We start from the raw sequence: 23,843 nt of genomic DNA on the forward strand, positions 1-23,843 counted from the left end.
GACATGTAAATATGAAATAAATGCTTAAACATGTAGCGAGGTGTAATGTTAGAGAACACAGAAGTGAATCTTTCAACCTTTCATGTTTTCTCAACTCGCTGTTTCTCTGCAAGACATTACTCTATAAGCCATATCTCCAAAACGGGTGGGTCAAACTGAACAACCAATGCGTCAATTTGAAGCTATGATTCCCTGCTTTCATACGACATGAAAAAACGAAATACAAAAAAATCCAATGGCAGTCCCTCAGTCAAATTTGGTCACATATGTCAGTGAGCATGTAGGGTACCTCAACAACAACAACAACAAAGGGATTGGCTGATTGGTGATGACGACCAGGTGCTGTCACTGAGCCTCCGATCACCTCGGCACTGCAGGGAAAAGGAATGATGACTCTACTATAGGGTCGTAACAGGGTCTTAATGGGTTAAATAAAGTTATGAGATGAATCCATTTTGGCCTGACGTCAAAATAAAAAAAATGTCTTCTAAATCCTGAAAAACCTATGTTTCTATGTCAGTAGCAAAGATTTTAGTTAACAACGTTCGCTCTGAAATAATATATATTCAAAGATTTGCGCTACATTTTCAGGATTTTTCAAAAATAGCAGACCTACAAGCCATGTCTATATTTATAAACGACCTTAACGGCCCTGATCGAAAGACACACATATTATCTGATGGTTAATTTCAATCGTTAATGCTTTATAGTTACATAAATTTAGTGGCCTGCAAGTGACTTCAAAGTGAAGTTTTCAAGGGTTAGAAGTGTTCCCGTCGCATTCCCGAGACAACACCATTACGTAAGTCAATGTCTTGTGTCTTTAGGTGTTGGGGTGCTCTCTGCTACCCTTTTTTGACAAGAGCCGGAGGCCCGCAAACTTCTGTCAGACTTTGATCATTCTAAGAAGCAAAATACTTCATTCCTCTCCTTCCTTCTAATCCTGTGGGGGTTAAGTTGTCCCACTTTTTAACTTTTCACACCAAGTAATCAAACTTTAGTTGGCTCATAAAGTCAGTAAATAATGTTGCTCATAAGTTTGTGAATACATACAGTACCAGTATTCAGTATCTTTGTATCAGTAAGTGACAAATAATAAACCCTTCTTGATTCTAGATTCTCATTTTAATTACCATAAATCCTCTTTTAGAAACCCGGGCTTTTATTTGTCTCAACCGATTCTGATACCGGTCTTTTATTGGAGGGAGGCAGCTATAAGAAGGTGGCCTATATTTCTACTTTTCAAACCGGTCATAATGAATAAATCACATTTTCAGTCAGTTTGGCCCGGCTTTAGATTGCAGTCACATCAAGTCAAATCCGATCTTTTGGCCCGGTCATTCACACTACCGTTTGCAATGACCAGATCCGATCTGTGTATTCAGACTGATTTTAAACTCAACGCAAAGCCCCGCCCTGCATAGACCTATCTGCGTTGAACAATCTGACATTGCAGATAGGACTGCGTGTAGTCGTTCTCTACCATTCCGCGAGAAATATCCTCATAATAAACGGCCTTGTTTCTGTACATTTTGAGAAGTTTGGAATATTGTACAGAGGCATCCTCCCGTGTGCCTCCTCCCCAAGTGACATGACATTTAAGTTATTGGAATCCCTTCGGAATGCCTTCAGAATTCCAATAACTTTTTCATATCGCGGACTTTGGTACAGATTTCACCGTCTGTCTGGCGTCCGCTGTAATGCTGACATAATGAAGTGAAATTATTCCTATAAAAGAAACGTGTGTTGCACTATTGTTTTCTCTCTTTTCTGTCCTCTCGCTTGTTTTCTTTCTTTTGCTATTGTTTGGTTTTTCTTGTTTGTTTACTTAAATGAAAATAATCGCGGTCTGTAGACGTCAAGTCAGTAGCGCTCGGGTCGCGCTGCAAGTGACGTTTGGACAGTTTGATTCGACTAAGGTCATTTCATCTGGTCGTTGCATTCAGCCAGATCTCCTCAGATAGGATTTAAATCAGATTTGAAACCACCTCTGGATGTGACTCAAGTCACATTTGGAAAAAATCGGATTCCATGTGACCTGTCTGCATTTAGACTTATTTATCTTGAAGTGACACAGATCTGATTCAGGCTACATTCAGGCTAGATTTGGCTGCCAGTGTAAATCAGGCCTTAGAACCCAGTAAAATGTGTTGGGCTCATGTATTGAAACCAAGTCCTCATGAAATATTAAACAGTGTAGTTGCAAGTGCTCACTGGATTTTGAACTTTTTTTCAATATTGGCTTATTGCCAATATTGAGATAGACATATAGACAGATATATGTATAGGCCTACAGTTAGGCTATACTGACGAGTTCAGATGCAAATAATAACATAACAATAAAATGTATGATTTCATATAATATCAAAGCTTATATGAACAGTGATCCAACTCTCGTAACTTCAGAGAGAGAGAGAGAGAGAGAGAACTTCAGGACATATACAACAGCTCCATTTAACCAAAAAAGCAATTCAGAGTTACAATGATTCTACCCACCCTCTTCGCTCTGAATGTGACTTGTTGCCATCCGGCAGGAGGCTTAGGGCAAAATTAGCTAAAAAAGAAGGGTTACAAATCTTTGTTTGAAAAAATGAATCCAACTACCATAATCAACATGACTGTGTACGTCAGCTGTGTACGTCAGCTCATCACGGGCTGACCACCCCTCCACCTACCTCCAAATCTGCCACAGACTTCATCACTTCTCTGTCTATGATCTAGGCGTATCACCCTGCCTAGCCCTCAATGTCTTCACATATTATACAGTTAATATTTAAAGCATTATTCAGGCACATTTCAGCCACCCCTGTTGACCATTAGGCCCACTTGGTGCAACGACATAATTATGCGTCACACTTTTTTTTAAAAAATTATTATTATTTCCCTGTAGGGTGAGAAGTTCAGTCACGCGGGAGAGACTCGGAGTAGAGCCGCTGCTCCTTCGCCTGGAAAGGAGCCAGCTTAGGTGGTTCGGGCATCTGGTTAGGATGCCTCTCGGGCGTCTCCCTAGGGAGGTCCTCGATGCACGTCCCACTGGGAGGAGACCCCGGGGCAGACCAAGGCGCAGATGGAGGGATCGACTCACTGGCCTTGGAACGTCTCGGGATCCCCCAGGAGGAAGTCACTAATGTAGCTCTGGAGAGGAGCTCTCTGGTGGAGCTGTTGCCCCCGCGGCCCGACTACGGATAAGCGGTTGAAGATGAATGGATGGATTATTTCCCTGTGGCGCTAGTCGAGCTTCCGGTCTCTTGAATTGCATGGGTTCAATGTGTGTTCATGCTCACTGCTGAGCCAAATGATGACCTTGATGAATAAAAATGTGGTCATTATACTTTGTACATCAACAGCCCAAACAAAAGCATGCTTTCAGATAGGAAACTGTGAGTAAGTGAATAATGTGCCTTGTTATTAATCTATCTACTGAATGGCATTTTAAGCCTACTGGACCAAAGTGCGGTTTAAACCTGCACTAAGTCATATATGGATTAACCTGCTGCTGCTCGCTGTTTCCATAAGGGCTTATACATACCTCATTTTTTTAAAGCCTGTTCAGGAGTTATGTTCTTAAAAAAAATAAAAATAAAGACTCACACTTGTGTGAAGTGAGGGGCGTTTCTTATCATCATACATCATCACACATCCTTGCATTCCGTGCTGCTCAGCCAATCAAATCATCACATTCCGTGGTACACAGCACAAAGCTGAGCATATAGGAGGGGCTAGTGGCCCTCAAAAAAAGATGGAAGTCCTCCCTTTACTTTAACAATAGCTTGATGTGACAACGGCCATCTCCACTCCTAGGGATAATTATCCACGTTTTTCCCCGCCAAGGCACTGGGGCTCCTTGTGTGTGTGCTTTGCTTCCTTCAGGCCGCGTTGCCATGTCTGCTTATTATAAGCAACCTTTGACTTGTTTTTTTCTGTAAAGTCACTTTCAAATAAATTATTGGTATGCTGGTTGATGTTTTTTTTGGGCTTGATTCCAAAGTGTACAGTAGTTGCTTATTTGGGCTTGCTTCCACATTTCTTCACATCAAGGAACCCCAGATTAATATGTAATTGTCCACGGACATCCATCTGAACATATTGATATTGTGTGCCTTTTTTTTTTATTAAAAACGATTTATTCTCAATGTGTTTTTAAATAACAGATGTACAACCTCACAATGTGTCGCTGTGAGCTTGTAGATCAGCTATTTTCATTTGTGGTTTTCATAGACCTGGTCACTTGTTTGTCTTGCAAAACTGGCAACACAGCAAGAGAAACTTATGCACACACAAACGCAAAGACTTATGGGCCATATGAAAAAGGTGAATACGTACATATACTTCTACTTTTAATCGTTTAAACAAACCATACTCCCGCGGCACCGAGTGCCGCATTACGAGCTTGTAGATCTGCTATTTTTATTTTTATCGTGAAAATGTGACCCAAATCTTGAATATATATTATTTCAGAGTGAACGCTTTTAACTCAAATCTTTGCTTCTGGGGGGTCCCTGGAACAACATATTTTCAGATAAGGGTCGGAGGCCAATTATATATAATTTTGGGGTTGACAGTCCTTGACAGTCAAACGTGGCAAAAAAACAAACAAAAAAACAGTGATATGGTGAATAATACCTGATCATGTTTTTAAAAATCACGGCACTCCATCTTTAAGCCTAAGGTATTAATGTATTATTGTACTGTTATGGGAAACAGCCCAGGGCAACTGTTCCTGTTCCATGCATTAAAATACTATATAAAATGCATTCACATAAACACAGTGAACAGTGATCACGAACTGTGGGGATTAGGTGAACTATTTAAACATTGTCTTTCTTTATTTCCACAGCAATATTGGCACAAACAAAGATTTGTAACCCTTCTTTTTTAGCTAATTTTGCCCTAAGCCTCCTGCCGGATGGCAACAAGTCACATTCAGAGCGAAGAGGCTGGGTAGAATCATTGTAAATCAGAATTGCTTTTTTGGTTAAACGGAGCAGTTGTACATGTCCTGAAGTGTTCTCTCTCTCTCTCTCTCTCTCTCTCTCTCTCTCTCTCTCTCTCTCTCTCTCTCTGTCTCTCTCTCTTTCTCCCCCCCCAGGGATCTTTGGACTATGAGTTAAAGGCTCTCCTTCAACCTCACCTTTAATCACTGGCCACACAACTGAAAGGTAAGATTTACCCGCGATGTGTGTGTGTGTGTGTGTGTGTGTGTGTGTGTGTGTGTGTGTGTGTGTGTGTGTGTGTGTGTGTGTGTGTGTGTGTGTGTGTGTGTGTGTGTGTGTGTGTGTGTGTGTGTGTGTGTGTGTGTGTGTGTGTGTGTGTGTGTGTGTGTGTGTGTGTGTGTGTGTGTGTGTGAGTGAGATATGTATCACCATATTCTGCCACACAGGTGGCACTCATGTCTGTGTTCAGTTTCTTTATGCACTGTTGGTTCAGGGCAGAGGTGGAGCTATAAGTTAAGAATGTACATGCGCGCGTGCACACACACATACTGTACACACACACGCTATCACACATGCGCACACTTCCGCTGCTGCTGCTACCAGATAAGAGTTCTTCATCTTCAGCCTTCAGCGTACAGCGTTGTTTGTTTTAAGAACTAAGCGGTATGATGGGAGTCTCTCGGGGGGGAGGGGGGGGGGGGGGTGCAGCGCATCACGCGCTGCACTGCAAGTTAATTTGTTTAGAAGAGGCTGTTTGACATTGACACATTGCCTCGACGCTTCTGGAGTCCTTTCGTATTCACCACAATGCTCGGAACATCTCAATAGAGTGGCAACGTGTAGAATGAGACAACGCTGAGTACATGACAAAATGTGATGTACACTAGTACAGTGCACTGGTATACAAGTAAGACTTGTGAACGCAGCTCGTAAATTGCAACAATTAGAATAAATTACGTGCTTTTTTTTAAGTTCTTTTTTTAAAGATACAACTGTGCCCTCTGGTGGCGGGCGGGTGGTGTCACAGCGTGACACACAGACAGACAGACAGACAGACAGTTCTGCCTGGGTTACATAGTAATCGTTCACTGAAAAATCGTTCTTTCATTCTTTCAGAGCGAACGTTTTTAACTCAAATCTTTGCTTCTGTGGGGGGGTCCCTGGAACAACATATTTTCAGATGGGGGTCGGCGGCCTATTGCATATCATTTTTGAGGTCCTTGACATGAAATATTGAGAAACACTGATATAGAAACATGAGGTTTTCCAGAAAATTTTCATGATTTAGAAGACATTTTTTCCTCTGGATCCCCCGGCGGTCTATAGGTCTCCTCCTATTGTCTCTAGACAATCAGTTGAGCGCTTGTAGATTGGCTAAAATCCTCACCTATCGCGATACGCCCAGAGAGTATACAGGGTCGCAAATAGGGTTCAAGTGGTGCATTCATAATGAACCATGTCAATTCAACATTAAAACGGATGCATTCTGTGGGGCCCGGGGCTGGCCTTCAAAGCCCAGCGGCATTTTCAGCGACCAAGGCGAGCACAATGGGCTTTTTTCTGCTGAGGCGACTGATCGGAAATATGAATTATTGAAGTGCAGCGTGTACAGTACGTGTCCCATTGCGTGACACATCTTTCATGACCCGATAAAAGCAAGCGGGAGCATCTTTTCATACCTCAACAGCAGCAGCAGCACAGCTCTCCACATAGATGGCTATATTTAACACGCATGCAACATGCATGCACACATACGGTATACCGGCGAGGGATATATATGTGTGTATATATATATATATATATATATATATATATATATATATCCTGCAGTATACAGTGGTGGAAAAAAGTACTCATATAATTTTTTACTTAAATGGTTAACCTATTCTGATTACATTCAAACTCACTGCCAGAATTATTTCTCGCTGCGTTTAGCCACTGCCAGGCTGCTTTGTCACTGACATAAGACCCCCTCCCCAAAATAAAGAAATACAATCAAATTAAATAAATCGTCCAATAGGTGCTTGGCAATGAGGGCCTTTGGAGAGAGAAAAGAAAGAGTATAGCATCTGATTTGAACTGATATGCTTCAGAAGGTGACGGCTGTGGATCAGGGGGTAGAGTGGCCAGATTTTAACCACAAAGGTTGCCATTTCAAACCCGGGCTCCCCCAGAGTTAGTGTCGAAGTGTCCTTGAGCAAGACACTGAACCCCTAATTGCTCCCGATGTGCAGGTTGGTTGCCTTGCATGGTTTCCGCCGCCATCGGTGTGTGAACGTGTGTGTGTGTGTGTGTGTGAATGGGTGAATGTAATGCGCAATCTATTTAAAAGCGCCTTGGATAAAGGCGCTATATAAATGCACCATTTACCATTTATTTAGTACAGTATAGACCTACATCCATTTCCCCCAATAAGGGCCTTTCTCGGCCCCACCCCTCTCCAATTGTTGTCTCCACCAGTATGTTTTGCACTCCGTCCGTCCGTCCGTGTGTCCGTCCGTGTGTCCGTCCGTCCTTCCGTCCGTCCGTCTGTGAACAGCTAATCTCCGGCACAGTTAACCCAGTCGATGCCACATTTTGCACACACACTCCCTGGATGCCAACGATGAACCTCTGCCCCAAAATGTTCAGAACGGCCTGTTATAGCGCCACCAGGAGGCCGCTTTGTGCAAAACAAGTCTTTGGACAGTACACCTACAGATTTTGTCCAAACATCACGCAAATTGGTACACAGTCTCTCTAGAGCCATTCAACGAAATGCGTCTTTCAGATTTCTCAGACTCCATCCTGATTGGCTAAGATTGGCTTCCAAAGCAAGCAGGAGTTCTCAGTTTCAAACAAAATGCTGCAAATCATGAACACATCGTGTGATTTCCGTGAAATTGCGCACGCACATTCCCACTAGGCCGAGGAAGAAATGCCACGTAAACATTTTCAACTCAGCCTCATGGTGGCGCTATAACTGGCCGAAAAGTGTTTTTACCTCCAACTGCACAGATTTGTGGATAACTTTGTATGCCAACTCCCTAGAGGCCAAGGAAAAACCTTTGCCTGGAATTTTTCACATCTGCTCTTTATCACCAGGAGGCCGACATATGTAAAGCACATTTTCTAATATTACTCCTTCAGATGTTATCCAAATTTCACGCAAATCAGTACACATGCTCTCCATAGTCATGTGATCAAGACGGGTTTGTTTGATAATCCACCTTCATTGCCTACGATTGGCTTCTAAACTTTTCAGGAGTAGCCCGCTTTGTACCCGTTTTGTACAAATCGCCACAACTACTCAACGCAGCGTCCGATTGCGGTGAAAAGAAATGCCACTTGACAGTTTTCAAATCAGCCTCATGGTGGCGCTACAACAGGCCAAGTCGTGTCACACACACACACACACATTTTAACCATTTATTTATGTCCACACAAAGGGTATGCATACAAGGACACAAATATTATAGGTGCATTAGAGTTACATTTGCAAAGTCATGGCATGTGTTTTCGTGATACAACAGGCATGTCACACAGTACTCTATGGGTATAAGTAACAGCGTCTCCGCCATATATGACGGCTGCCAATTATAGCAGAGACACCACAATACTTTGCCAGCCTTTTTGCCTCCTTTTTGGGCATCCCAAGTTGTTGGAACCCTCTAACAACCAGTCTGTGCATATGCCCTAGGCTGCCAAATATAAAGACAAATAGTCTGCACCTATAGCCCAGCTCTGAGATGTTATGTAGAAGTGGTTGGTATTTTATGACCTTGGTCATAAAGGCTTCCTCTAGGCTGTGGTCAAAGGTGCAGGCTATCTCTAATACAGACACTTCTCTGGACTCTTCATCAACCACAACAATATCTGGTGTATTAGCTGCTAGAGATGTAAAGGTATCTGAGTTATCACTGAGTTGGAACATGGATGGAATGACCTTGGAATGTTTGTACATTCTCACTGAAGAGGCATGGTATTTTGATATATCCTTTGCTATGAGTTCCACTATTCTATCATGGCGTGCTATGTACATTCCTTGTAACTGCCTCTGTGTCAGTCGGCGCAGTATTTTTCAGCTATTTATTTGGGTAGGAACCAAAGTTCTCTAGGGCGGAACCTTTGTGTTTAGGTCGCTCGTTTCCGCCCAGACATTTATCAACGTAACACTTACCAAGAAACTCAGCTGATTTATCCATGTGTTTCAGTGTGTTTGCATCTGCAAGATAGCTCATAGCATGACAAGATCATAGGCTACAAAGTACTAAGCTAGCACAATTTCCTCATACAAGTATATGCAGCTACTAAGGTACTGTTTGTTGACGTTTTGTGTGTTGTTTTGTATTGAATTGTTTGATAGCAATGTTGGGCTGTAGTTTGTCAGATGTGGTCTTTGTGTGTAATGTGAATATGTAACCTAAGTTTATTTATGTGTATACAGTAATTGAAGGTATATGACATTATTAAGAGAATGTTAAGATATTGCTGTATGTTTGTTATTATTTTGACTAGTGATTATTGTATTTGTGTATATGTTTTTTACTATACAGTTCTCACGGTCTAGTTTGGACTAACTACTTTTGGATCAATAAACCTGCCAGTATTCAAGAACTCGTTTGCTGTTGTCTGTACTTGAGGAAGTTACAGTGAGAACTTAACTGCTCCCGAAGACAGCACCAAAGAGCAGTAAGAAGTAAGATGTCTCAAAATGGCGGAGAGCATGTAATTGCAGATGTACATTGCACAGACATGGAGTCACACACACCTGACAAGACAGAGTGTGTGCAGGAGCACAGCACAACCGTGCAGCCACAAGTGAATGAAGGCATTAGAGTGGACAACACTACTTCCTCAGAAGAGCCACCATTAGGCCAAAGAGTCCGCAGAATGACGGAAAAGGGTCAAGAACAGCATGATGAGCAAGTAAGAAAGATTGCACATCGGTTCAGTGTGTGCTATGAGAAGTGGAAGGATGCCACTAAAGAAGCCGATCAAGCGCTGAGTGGGAAGTGCTCAGACGACCTGCTAGATGGACACATCACTAAAGTAAGCAATACCTCTAGGAGTCTGAATGACGTTTATGACGATTGGAAACGCCTTGAGGTTCCCGACCATAACACACGTCGCAGAATCGACACCTGTGAAACAGTAACAAAGAAGATTGTAAAGGATGCAATGGACCTTATAGATGCAAGGGAGGAAGCTACAGTCCATAGGCATACTATAAGTCAAAGGCATGAAGAACATCGAGTCATTGAAGAGGTAATGTCTGTAGCCTCAGGAAAGACAGGCATTAGCTCTCGCCACACTAAGTGCTCCTCTGCAAGCAGGAAGAGTGCAGCTGCTGAGGTTGCGGCCAACAAAGCCACTTTAGAAGTCCAGCTGGAGCAAGAGCGTTATATTGAAGAGCTTCAGAGACTGGAAGTTGAAGCCGAACAGTTAAAGGCGAGACAGGAAGTTGAAGCCGCTCAGTTAAAAGCCAAACAAGAGGCTGAAAACGCAGAGAGACGAAGAGTGCTAGAAGCCAAGCGCAGAGAACTAGATCGTTTGGAGACTATTAAGAAGCTAAAGGCTGCCAAGGCACGACAGCAAGTATATGACCAGAGTGAACGTTCATGTCCGGCATCTAAAGGCGACTGCTCGGATGAAGAAATAAATGAGCTTCTCCACCGTGTCTCTGTGAAGAAAGAAGAGGAAGTCAAGCCTCAAACTAGCCCGCCGCAGAACTGTTCTACACCACCAGCTGTAGCACAAGCAAGGCAAGAAGACAGATATGAAGATGGCACAGCAGCTCTCGTCAGAGCGCTCGCAGAATCCATCAGTGCGAGTCGCATTCCTCTACCTGAACCTACAATGTTCAGCGGTGACCCACTCCGATTCAACGACTGGAAAGTGTCCTTTCAGACACTCGTTGACAGGAAGAACATACCAGCTGAAGAGAAGATATATTATCTACGCAAGTATGTGGGTGGATCTGCTAAAAAGGCCATAGAGAGCTACTTTTTACTTGGCACAGAGTCAGCGTATTATGCAGCATGGCACATCCTAGAAGAGCGATACGGCAATCCCTTCCTCATCGCCAAGGCCTTCAGAGAGAAGCTCGACGCGTGGCCCAAGATAAGCTCCAAAGGCAGTATGGAACTTCAAGAACTCACCGACTTCCTGCGCAGCTGTGAGGCAGCCATGTCCCAGATGAGAGGTCTTGAAGTACTTAATGATTGCAACGAGAACCAGAAAATACTCTCTAAACTTCCAGACTGGTTGACTTCAAGATGGAATAGGAAAGTCATAGAAGCAGAAGAAGACACTCACATGTTCCCGAGCTTCAGCCAGTTTGTCAAGTTCCTCACACGTGAAGCTAAAATCGCTTGCAGCCCAATAACATCTCTCCATGCTCTTAAGCCAAGTGAAAGAATTCCAGACAAGGGTGTAAGGAGCAGAGGTCCTGGAGCAAAGGTCTTAGCAACCAGCTCAGATGAGAGAGCCGTCGTCACAAGCTGTGTCTTCTGTGAGAAGGCAGGACACAGTCTACAAAGGTGTCGCAAGTTTATACAAAGGACAATCTTGGAGCGAATCAAGTTTGTTCAAGAGAAGAAGTTGTGTTTCGGCTGTCTGAATTTTGGCCACCGATCTAAGGAATGTGGAGAAAGAAACAGCTGTGACACCTGTGAGAGAAGACACCCAACTTGTCTTCATGACGATCGCACCAAGGAAGAAAGGATGTCAACAAGGTATGACAGAGCAAGGGACAGTGACAAATACAAAGAAAGGAAGAATGAACAGTCACAAGACCAGTCAGAGAGACCATCACGTGCGGCGACGGCACTTAGAGTCATCCAGAATGTTGGAGACACTCATACTTCCACAATAATTCCAGTGTGGGTGTCGTCTACAAGTGTGCCAAGTCGTGAAGTTCTGGTGTATGCACTCCTCGATACACAAAGTGACACAACCTTTATCCTCGAAGAGACAGCGAAGGCTCTCAATGCTAGGAGTGAACCAGTTCAGCTAAAGCTATCCACGTTGGCTTCAAGAAACACAGTCGTGTCCTGTCAGAAGCTGATTGGTCTACAAGTTAGAGGATTCTATTCAGACAAGATAATCACTCTGCCTGTGACTTACTCAAGAGAGTTTATCCCTGCAAACAGAGACCATATTCCCACACCGGAGACGGCGAAAGCATGGCCTCATCTTGAACACATTGCAGATGAGATCGCTCCTCAGCAAAGCTGTGATGTCGGCCTGCTAATTGGCTACAACTGTGCCCAAGCCCTCGTTCCAAGACAAGTGGTGCCTGGTGAGGAACACCAGCCGTTTGCACAGAAGACAGACTTGGGCTGGAGTGTAGTGGGATATGGCAACCCGTGTCTCAACTACGGAGATGCAATTGGAATAAGTCACCAAGTCATGGTGAAGCAAGTGATGCCAGGTCTACCATCCTCTTCAGACCTCACAAAGGAAGTGCACTATGTCTGTAGGACACAGATCAAAGAAGTTGTCTTACCTGCAGATGTCATCAAGATGCTGGAGTCTGACTTCGTTGAAAGAGCGTCAGAGACCAGCCCCATCTCTCAAGAAGATCTAAGGTTCCTGTCGAAAATGGAAAAGTGCATCAAGTTAAAGAGCGACGGTCATTATGAAATGCCGCTGCCATTCAAGAAAGAAAGACCTAACTTACCTGATAACAAGATCTGTGCTATCCATCGTCTCAGGTGCCTAGAAAGGAAGCTGAGAAGAAACGATCAGTACTACAAGGACTACAAGACTTTCATGGATGAGACCATAAGACGCGGAGATGCAGAAAAGGTCCCGGAGGAAGACATCCACAAAGCTCCAGCTTGGTACATTCCGCACCATGGGGTGTATCATCCACAAAAGCCTGGGAAGATACGCGTTGTCTTCGATTGCTCCGCCAAGTACCAAGGAACGTCCTTGAACGACCACCTCCTGACGGGTCCTGAGTTGACGAACACCTTGGTGGGAGTTCTGTATCGCTTCCGAAGAGGTCCTGTGGCAATCATGTGTGACATCGAACGCATGTTTCACCAGTTCCATGTTAAAACAGAAGACCAAGATTACCTGCGGTTCCTTTGGTGGGACAATGGAGATCTTGAAAGCCAACCTTCCATCTATCGGATGAAAGTCCACTTGTTTGGTGCAGCGTCGTCACCTGGCTGTGCCAACTATGGGCTGAAGCACGTCGCTGCTGAAGGACAAGGACATTTTAGTGAAGACACCATAAAGTTCATCCAACGGAACTTCTACGTTGATGACGGATTGTCAAGTGTAGCATCTGAAGACCAAGCGATCCAACTTGTGAAGGAAGCAAGAGAGCTTTGCAGCACAGGCAAACTCCGGCTGCATAAGTTCATCTCTAACAGCAAGAAAGTCCTAGACACAATCCCAAAAGAAGAATGTGCTCAAGCTGCCAAAGACAAGGACATGGCACTGGGTGAACTGCACATGGAAAGAGCACTCGGTGTGCAGTGGTGCGTGGCTTCTGATGAGTTCCAGTTCAGAGTGATCGTCAAAGAGAATCCACTTACCCGAAGAGGAGTCCTGTCCACAGTCGCTTCAGTGTACGACCCTCTTGGATTTGTGGCACCGTTCATCTTGTTGGGAAAGCAGATCCTGCAGCAGATGTGTCGTGACAAGCTCAGTTGGGATGACACCTTACCTGATGACCTACGACCTCTGTGGGAAAGATGGCTTCAAGACCTGCAAAATCTAGCCGAGGTGAAGATTCCAAGATGCTACGTTCCATCAAGCTTCAAGGTCCAACACTACGAACTCCACCATTTCGCCGATGCCAGTGAGTCAGGCTATGGAGAGTGCTCGTACCTCAGAGCAGTGAGTACATCAAGTGAAGTCCACTGTGCCTTTGTAATGGGAAAGTCGAGAGTCGCTCCTACTAAGGTCACAACCATACCAAGACTCGAGCTGTCAGCAGCAGTGGTAGCCGTCCGCACCAGTGACATGCTCAGGAAGGAACTAGAAGTAGAGTGCCTACAAGAAGTCTTCTGGACTGATTCAAGAGTTGTCCTTGGTTACATCAATAACGAAGCCAGAAGATTTCACATATTTGTGGCAAATCGTGTGGAACGCATCAAGCAAAGCACAGAGTCTACACAATGGAGGTATGTGGCTTCGGAAGAGAATCCAGCAGACCACGCCTCAAGAGGCCTCACAGCAGAGCAACTGGTATCCTCTAACTGGTTCACAGGCCCAGACTTTCTTTGGCAGAAGGAGTTACCAAGTGGAGACGTCAAGGTGGGAGAGATCACAAGTGACGATCCTGAACTTAAGAAGGTCCAGGTTCTCGACACCCAGGCGAAAGAAGTCAAGTCGCTGCTAGATCGCCTACACAAGTTTTCAGACTGGTCCAGAATGGTGAAAGCTATCGCCAGACTCCAGCGCCATGTGAAAGAAATTAAAGGGCTCCAGCCAAAGTCCTGTGAAGCCAGCAGTTTGGAGGAAAGGAGAGAAGCGGAGTTGACCATAATCAAGATGGTTCAAGAAGCAACCTTCTCACAAGAAATACAGTTACTCCAGAGTGACAAGGAGACGCCAGTCAAAGGCAACGCCAATAAGTTGCACCGGTTAAGTCCATTCCTGGATGACCAAGGTGTCCTCAGAGTTGGAGGCCGCTTAACTCATGCTGCCCTACATCCACAGGTGAAGCATCCAGCGGTTCTTCCAAAGGACAGTCATGTGTCAAACTTACTCGTCAAGCACTTGTCGTGTATTTTGGACACGAGACCATACAAACTTAACCAAAACGGGAGAGCGGAGATAATTGTGAGACGGCAGCAGACAGCAGATTAGATGTTCCTTGATGTTTATTTCGGAGTACACAGCAAAGCATAGCATAGCATAGGCTCCTCCAGCCTCACGGCCTCGGGTCGACTGACTGACTGACATAGAAATTCGACTAGCTTAAGTACAGTTTTACAATGCACATTGGACCAGACTACCATTTGGCCATTCCTAGAATCAGGATCACTGTGTCCCTTTGATCCACTGTTTTAGCATTTGGTTGCCCTAGGTGTGAATCAGGATCTCAGGACTCAAACAAAAGGCACAGTAAAACAACCCCTGTCCCCAGGTGGTCCTTGAATATCAAAGACAGACCCCAATTAAGCCAGCCAGCTAGTCTGACCAACTAAACAACAGATCACCATATGCTATGCCCAAGAACATGAGATATTGTAAGAATTATTGATTCATAATTCACCACACACTACCATGAGAAAGTGTACCATCAGGGACGAGGGATGACCATGAATGCACTCCGATCTAATGGCATATGGATACTAGGCTGCAGCAAGGCTGTATCGTCCCATATCTACAAGTGCACTAAGTGCAGGAAGTTCAGAAGATGCACTGAACAGCAGAGAATGTCAGACCTTCCAGAGGACAGGATGGAAACAGCTCCTCCGTTCACCTACTGCGGGATGGACTGTTTTGGACCATTCTACATAAAGGAAGGAAGGAAAGAGCTAAAGCGTTATGGATTGTTACTTACCTGCATGTGTTCCAGAGCGGTTCACATTGAGATGCTCGACGACATGACCACGGATGCCTTCATTAACGCGCTGCGTTCATTCATCGCCATTCGTGGAAAGGTACGTCAGATAAGAAGTGATCAAGGAACAAACTTCGTCGGAGCAAGACGAGAGTTTGCTGAAGCATTGAAAGAAATGGATCAGGAAGAGCTCAAGCAACTTGGATGTGAGTTCATCATGAACACCCCAGCTTCAAGTCATATGGGTGGCGTCTGGGAAAGACAAATTCGCACCGTAAGAAGTGTCTTGACGTCCATTCTAGAACAGTCAGCTACGCAGCTGGACTGCTCCTCTCTAAGAACGTTCCTGTATGAAGTCATGGCAGTAGTGAACAGTAGACCTCTGACCACTGATTGTCTGAATGATTCATCCAGTCCAGAGCCCCTGACACCGAACCACATTTTGACCATGAAGTCCACGATACTCGCTCCACCTCCTGGGAAGTTCGTCAAGGAAGATCTATACCTCCGCAAGAGATGGCGTCGAGTTCAACTCTTATCCAACCACTTCTGGACAAGATGGAAGAAGGAGTACCTCCTGAGTCTCCAACAGAGACAGAAGTGGACCAAAGATCGCAGGAATGCAAAGGTCGATGATATTGTACTCCTGCAAGATGATAATACACCACGTAACCAGTGGAGGATGGCAAAGATCATCGAAGTGTACCCAGGAAAGGATGGGAAGGTGCGAAGACTCAAGTTGCTCATCAGCGACTCAACCCTTGATGAGAAAGGAAAGCGCATCTCCAAACCTGTCCACCTGGAAAGGCCCATCCATAAGACGGTGACGCTGATGGAAGCAGACTGAAGACTCCGGCCTCTCTCTTTCTCCCCTCTCTCTCTATCTGTCTCCCTACAGGTGCAGTCGTAGGTGATCGTCTCTGGGGAAGCCAAGAACTGAAGTTATTATTTGTTTATATTTTTCTATGCAGTATTGTCTCTCAAAGGTTGAAGGAAATCATATACATGTGATATGTTTGGTGGGAGTGTAACTGCCTCTGTGTCAGTCGGCGCAGTATTTTTCAGCTATTTATTTGGGTAGGAACCAAAGTTCTCTAGGGCGGAACCTTTGTGTTTAGGTCGCTCGTTTCCGCCCAGACATTTATCAACGTAACACTTACCAAGAAACTCAGCTGATTTATCCATGTGTTTCAGTGTGTTTGCATCTGCAAGATAGCTCATAGCATGACAAGATCATAGGCTACAAAGTACTAAGCTAGCACAATTTCCTCATACAAGTATATGCAGCTACTAAGGTACTGTTTGTTGACGTTTTGTGTGTTGTTTTGTATTGAATTGTTTGATAGCAATGTTGGGCTGTAGTTTGTCAGATGTGGTCTTTGTGTGTAATGTGAATATGTAACCTAAGTTTATTTATGTGTATACAGTAATTGAAGGTATATGACATTATTAAGAGAATGTTAAGATATTGCTGTATGTTTGTTATTATTTTGACTAGTGATTATTGTATTTGTGTATATGTTTTTTACTATACAGTTCTCACGGTCTGGTTTGGACTAACTACTTTTGGATCAATAAACCTGCCAGTATTCAAGAACTCGTTTGCTGTTGTCTGTACTTGAGGAAGTTACATTCCTTTATATGCATAACATCCATTCAAGATGTGTGACAGTGTTTCAGTGATCTGTTCTGTGGTGTGGTGCAAGCAATGAGGGACCTGAGTGGTGGGGAACCAGATGGATAGATTGAGTCTGGTGGGAAGGACTTGTAGTCTGGCTTTAACTGTAAATGTGATAATGTCCTCATTGAGTGCAGCGTTCTTGATGAATGCGTGTGAAACGGAGTGATCAGCATGGAGAAGACATGCAAGCTTCCCTTGGAGTTTTAGTCCAGTCCAGTGTTGTTGTTGTTGGTGCTGGTGTACATCCATGAGGACTCGTCTGGCACCTGTAGATGTTAGCAGGTGACTGTGTCCAGCATAGGTGACCGTTGCCCTGACCTGGGTGAGGGGGTCAGTTATGATATCCTCGGAGACCCTCACAGTCTCTGAGTCAGACCGCACCCACTCCAGGGACACTCCAGTACGGACACAGAGGTCATTTAGGTCTGGCCAGTCCGACCAAACCCCAAAGCCAGCGGAACGGGTGTCCAGTTTCCCGTTGGGTTTCCTCCGGAAGCCAAGGAAGTGTGGCTCTAACTCCCTGGCCAGTGGGACCTTACGCCTCCTTAGGTCCAGGAACAGGGAGGATCGAGCCAGCTCCCTAACATCCTTGTCATCGTTGTTTAACATTTTTAAGAGGTGAGAAATCCTCATGCTGGTGTAGATCCATTCCACGTTTGGGACTCCCAGTCCTCCCTCCCACTGTGGATGAAAAATGATGTCGCGGGTGCTGTGTGAGTTGAGTCCAAACCATTTTCGCACTAGGCTCACTGTTTTGTCATTCATCTCACGCAGACCTTTCTGTTGAATGTGGACATTAGAGAACAGGTGTTGAACTTTGGAGAGCGCCACCTGTCTGATTGCTTCCAACTTCATAGTCAGGGGCAGTGGACACCTGTCAATCAGGTCCAGCCGAGATGTAAAATCAGACAAGATGTTGTTGACCTGCTCCTTCCATTCACACACACACACACACACACACACACGTTTATATTACTCCTAAACATTTTGCCAAACATCACACACTCCTATCCTCCTGGTGGAGACCTGTGCCCAGAAGGGCACTTTTTCTAGTTTATATTGTGTTTATTTTCCAAGATGGCCGCAGCACCAGGAGGGGGTGGGGCGGAGGTGAACGGGTGGGGTTGACATATGCCCTTACTGGGCTGCGTTCACACATTCAAGACACCTGTCTTGTGTCTGTCTTGTGTCTGTGTTTAATGGCCGCTCCAATGCATTTCCAATGGAAGCCCATATGGTTTGACCAAACATTTTGTTTGATGGGGGGGAGGGGGGCAGAACACATCCATCAAAGCTGTGGTCAGACACAAGTCAGGTGTCAGGCACAAGGCAAGTGTCTTGAATGCAGCTCAGTAATGGCATATGTCGACCCGCCTGCTCACCTCCGCCCCACCCCCTCCTGGTGCTGCAGCCATCTTGGAAACTAAACACAATTTCTAAAATGGTTAGTCCCAGTACTTGATTCTGATTGGCTGGTTACCGGCATGTGATAAATTTCACCGATAACCCACACCTTCAATCACTTCATATCATTCCCAGCTGATTCCGCATCTCTGTAGCTTTACTGGGGAAGGGGAGCGCTTGATTGTCTTACAAACCCATGCCGTGCGGGCGTCTAAGCACCGCCCGGCTCATATGACTGTGAATGTGTGGCTCCAGACAGCCCCGTAAAGACATCAAGCGCTATTCTCCCGTCACATATATAGCCTACTTGCCGAGCAAACAAGGAAGTGATGTGGCTCGCTCTGGTGGCGCAAAGCGTAGCTACTTTTGTGAATTTAATAGTTTTATTAGGTTAATATTGCTATATGTTTGTAACCGTTTTAGAAAAGCAATAAGCCACTCGAGGCCCCAGCTTACCGGGAATTTTACAATGGCTGGGAGGGTAGAAGACCCTCCGCTGCGCTGGCTTATTGCTTAAATAAACAGTGGGAGAGGGCGGGGTGGGGCCGAGAATGGCCCTTATTGACCATTATTCGCCTGTGCAGTTTTGAAAGAATACGTTTCCTTATGTTTTCTGCTATGCCCCCTGCTTGTGAACATATTCTATTCCTTATGTTTCCTGCTATATGCCCCCTGCTTGTGAACATATTCTATTCCTTATGTTTCCTGCTATATGCCCCCTGCTTGTGAACATATTCAATATTGAGAAACCTCAATCTAAATGTGTTCTATTATTTTTCCGTCAGTGAGTGGCTATGCCTATGGTTTGATTTTCGCTGGAGTTGTAGGTGTTTAATCTAGGCCATAGACTGCTGGTTTTGTCTCTGGCTCTGATCCTCCATTTTACTATTTATAGGAACAGAGAGTCAGCTGGCAGTGAAATGACTGTATATAACATCAAAGGTATACGAATGTACTAGAATTTCACCTGCTTCAGGCGGCTCATCCTAGTTACGTTGCAGCGCAAATATGTGAAGAAGCCACTTCGTGTTTCAGCTGTGTTTTTAAAACAATATCTCACAACGGGTAAGGGCTAGTACATATAATTCTAGGGGTCCTTGACATGAAAATGTTTGAGAACCACTGACATAGAAACATGGGTTTTTTAAGAAAACTATCGGGATTTTGAAGGCATTTGTAGAATCGGCCTCAGTCCAAAATGGGTTAATAGTGTGAGCATGTCTGTGGAAGCTGCAGGTAGTGTTGGCAAGTGTGGTCATTCTAATGTGTTTGTCGACCACTGCTGTGAAACCACATTGGACAATACATGTTGTGGCAGGTTGAGGCCAGTGTTCTGCATGTAGTATACAGTATGTAAATATGTTCAATGACACACACACACACACACACACACACACACACACACACACACACACACACACACACACACACACACACACACACACACACACTAAATATGAATGGAAGCATACAGTATGATGATATGATTATGATTAGTAAAGACAGTGTCGTATCACAAAACTGCTCACAGATTGAATGTTCTGGCTCATTGCACGGGGGGTTCAGAGATTATTTATAGCATGAAGAGACTCTATGGTTCACAGGACTGTTTAGCTTTGTTCTTGGTCTAGCGGAGGGATGAGGGGGGTTCCCAAAGCTTCCCATGCTGAGGACCCCACTCCCCCTCCTCCTCCCCCTCCCCCTCCCCCCCCCCCTCCTCTTCCCCCTCCTCCTCCTCCTCCCCCTCCCCTTCCTCCCACTCCTCCCCCTCCTCTTCCCCCTCCTCCTCCTCCCCCTCTGCTCCTCCTCCCCCTCCTCCTCTCCCTCTCCACCTCCTCCTCCCCCCTCTCCACCTCCCCCTCCTCCTCCTCCTCCCCCTCTGCTCCTCCCTCTCCCCCCTCCTCCTCCTCCCACTCCTCCCCCTCCTCTTCCCCCTCCTCCTCCTCCTCCTCTGCTCCTCCTCCCCCTCCTCCCCCCTCTCCACCTCCTCCTCCTCCCCCTCCTCCCCCTCTGCTCCTCCCCCTCTCCTCCTCCTCCTCCCCCTCTGCTCCTCCACCCCCCCTCTCCTCCTCCTCCTCCTCCTCCCCCTCTGCTCCTCCTCCTCCCCCTCTCCTCCTCCTCCTCCTCCTCCCCCTCTGCTCCTCCTCCTCCTCCTCCTCCCCCTCTGCTCCTCCTCCTCCCCCTCTCCTCCTCCTCCTCCTCCTCCACCCCCCCTCCTCCCTCCCTCCGTTTGCTGCAGTGCATCACCAGCAGACACATTACCATCTCATCTCCATTACCCCCTCTGCCCTCCCTCATCTTCCTCCATCCCTCATCCCTACTCCTCTGCCTCTACCAGGCCGAAGGCATGGGGAGAGAGTATGTTTTGCACTCCGTCCGTCCGTCCGTGTGTCCGTCCGTCCGTCCGTCCTTCCGTCTGTGAACAGCTAATCTCCGGCACCATTAACCCGGTCGATGCCAAATTTTGCACACACTCCCTGGATGCCAACGATGAACCTCTGCCCCAAAATTTCCAGAACGGCCTGTTATAGCGCCACCAGGAGGCGGCTTTGTGCAAAACAAGTTTTTGGACAGTACACCTACAGATTTTGTCCAAACATCACGCAAATTGGTACACAGTCTCTCTAGAGCCATTCAACAAAACGTGTCTTTCAGATTTCTCAGACTCCATCCTGATTGGCTAAGATTGGCTTCCAAAGTTCGCAGGAGTGCTCAGTTTCAAACAAAATGCTGCAAATCATGAAATTGTGCACGCACATTCCCACTAGGCCGAGGAAGAAATGCCACATGAACATTTTCAACTCAGCCTCATGGTGGCGCTATAACTGGCCGAAAAGTGTTTTTACCTCTAACTGCACGGATCTGTGGATAACTTTGTATGCCAACTCCCTATAGGCCAAGGAAAACCCTTTGCCTGGAATTTTTCACATCTGCTCTTTATAGCGCCACCAGGAGGCCAACATATGTAAAACATATTTTCTAATATTACTCCTTCAGATTTTATCCAAATTTCACGCAAATCGGTACACATGCTCTTCATAGTCATGTGATCAAGACGGGTTTGTTTGATTTCTCATAATCCACCCTCATTGGCTACGATTGGCTTCTATACTTTTCAGGAGTAGCCCGCTTTGTAAAAATCGCCACAACTACTCAACGCCGCGTCCAATTGTGGTGAAACTGTGCATGCATATTCCCACTAGGCTTTGGAAGAAATGCCACTTCACAGTTCTCAAATCAGCCTCATGGTGGCGCTACAACAGGCCAAGCCGCGTCACACACACACACGTTTATATTGCTCCTAAACATTTTGCCAAACATCACACACACTCCTATCCTCCTGGTGGAGACCTGTGCCCAGAAGGGCACTTTTTCTAGTTTGATGTCTTTTCATCAGTTCCATGAAAATAACTATTTTCTTTGGGGGGGGGGGGTCGTCTTCTGTCAGTATATTTCGTCTTAGTTTTAGTCATCGTAGATTAGTTTTCATTTAGTTTCCATTTGTTTTTGTCAGTGAAAAAAGGTAGTCTACGAGCATTTTTCGTCTTAGTTTTAGTCGACGAAAACAACACTGCTTCATCGGTGTGGTGTTTTTACAGATTGTTGTGAGAGAAACAAGTGGTCAGGTCGGCAATGCTCCACCCTACTATAGTAGGGTGGAGCATTCTCACATTCTAATACAGCTGGGGAAAAAAACCCCACTCTGGCAGCCAACTCAGTATAGCGTGCCTCGTTAGTCATTAGACTTCTGATCCACACCTCCTGGGTTTGAATCCCGCAGCCGTCACTATTTTTTCCAACAACCGCGGACTATAGTTATTTTGCCGCTAAAGTATGGTTTTAGACCATGACGGAGGGGCCACGCCGTCAACTTGAGCCACGAGGGACACCACCACCGAGAGTTGCTGTGTCTCAGCCCCGTTCGAGTTGAGACCCGAAATGGACATAATATTAAATCCTCGGGCTCCATGGAAAAAAATAATGGTGCTGTGATGACGCCGGCACCATTTCCATGCTCGCGAATGTGACATACATGAATAGAGGAGGGGGCGTCCTGTAGGCCAATCGGAGGCAGCATGGAAAAAGTCTGTTGCTGTATATGTACAACATGCGTCAGATCTACCAAAACAAGCCCAAAAGAAGTGACCCCGTTTTACCACTTGAACCATGGACCCTTCCATCTGCTTCTGCTCTCTGGATCACTCCTCTCCCACCATGGACCCTTCCATCTGCTTCTGCTCTCTGGATCACTGCTCTCCCACCATGGACCCTTCCATCTGCTTCTGCTCTCTGGATCACTCCTCTCCCACCATGGACCCTTCCATCTGCTTCTGCTCTCTGGATCACTGCTCTCCCACCATGGACCCTTCCATCTGCTTCTGCTCTCTAGGTCACTCCTCTCCCACCATGGACCCTTCCATCTGCTTCTGCTCTCTGGGTCACTCCTCTCCCACCATGGACCCTTCCATCTGCTTCTGCTCTCTGGGTCACTCCTCTCCAACCATGGACCAAGGGGCCAGTGAGGCTATTCAACGTTGAAGCTCTGGGCCCTAGTGGTAGGAGGAGGGACTACAGGCGGACCCGTGGATTCATGACCGGGAAACCCTGTGCAGCTGGGCTTTAACATTGAGCGCTTGGTTGCACTTCCGTATTTGACCACCAAAATTTGGTGGTCAAATGCGGAAGTAGACGTTCTGAGACGGTACTTCCGGCAGTCTTCCGGGTGCTTCAAAACGCCACTGAGCAACTTCCACTGACATGAATAGCTGGGGGGGGGCGGAGCTTCGCGCCAGTTCAGTCTCTATCCTTTATATACTCTATGCCATGGACCCTTCCATCTGCTTCTGCTCTCTGGATCACTCCTCTCCCACCATGGACCCTTCCATCTGCTTCTGCTCTCTGGATCACTCCTCTCCCACCATGGACCCTTCCATCTGCTTCTGCTCTCTGGGTCACTGCTCTCCCACCTGCATCCATACACCTCCCCCAACAAAGTTAACAACAAAGCAACTTTACAGAACAACAAGCCCAAAGACGCTTATAATTGGCAGACCTGGGTAGTTTGGGCTCAGTTCCCTCCCTCTCCTCTCTGGCCCTGTCGTGACATCCATGCATGGGCGTAGCAAATACAACACCTCCTTGTTGTTGTTGTTAATATTAGACTAGTATGCATTTACTTCACTATTTCTTTTATGTAAGCCTGAATATGAAAATAATTACTAATAATTGTAGTACTGACTGCAAATTTCAGGACGACGGCATAAAGGGAGAGGCCGTTGTGATTGTCATATCCCCAAACGGGTATGGACTAGTG

At 45.8% G+C, this 23,843-nt stretch overlaps 1 protein-coding gene across 3 annotated transcripts in view; it reads left to right on the forward strand.

Moving 5' to 3' along the window:
* atp2b2 (ATPase plasma membrane Ca2+ transporting 2) overlaps nt 1-23,843 on the forward strand; it is a 334,512-nt gene that overhangs the window by 44,481 nt on the left and 266,188 nt on the right. For all 3 annotated transcript variants that reach the window (XM_079510385.1, XM_079510382.1, XM_079510384.1), the window contains exon 3: nt 5,090-5,159. The gene's annotated coding sequence lies outside the window, so the exon portion shown is untranslated. The remainder of the gene's footprint in view (nt 1-5,089; nt 5,160-23,843) is intronic.

This window comes from Electrona antarctica, assembly GCF_951216825.1.
Source record: "Electrona antarctica genome assembly, chromosome: 9".
Lineage (NCBI taxonomy): Eukaryota > Metazoa > Chordata > Actinopteri > Myctophiformes > Myctophidae > Electrona > Electrona antarctica.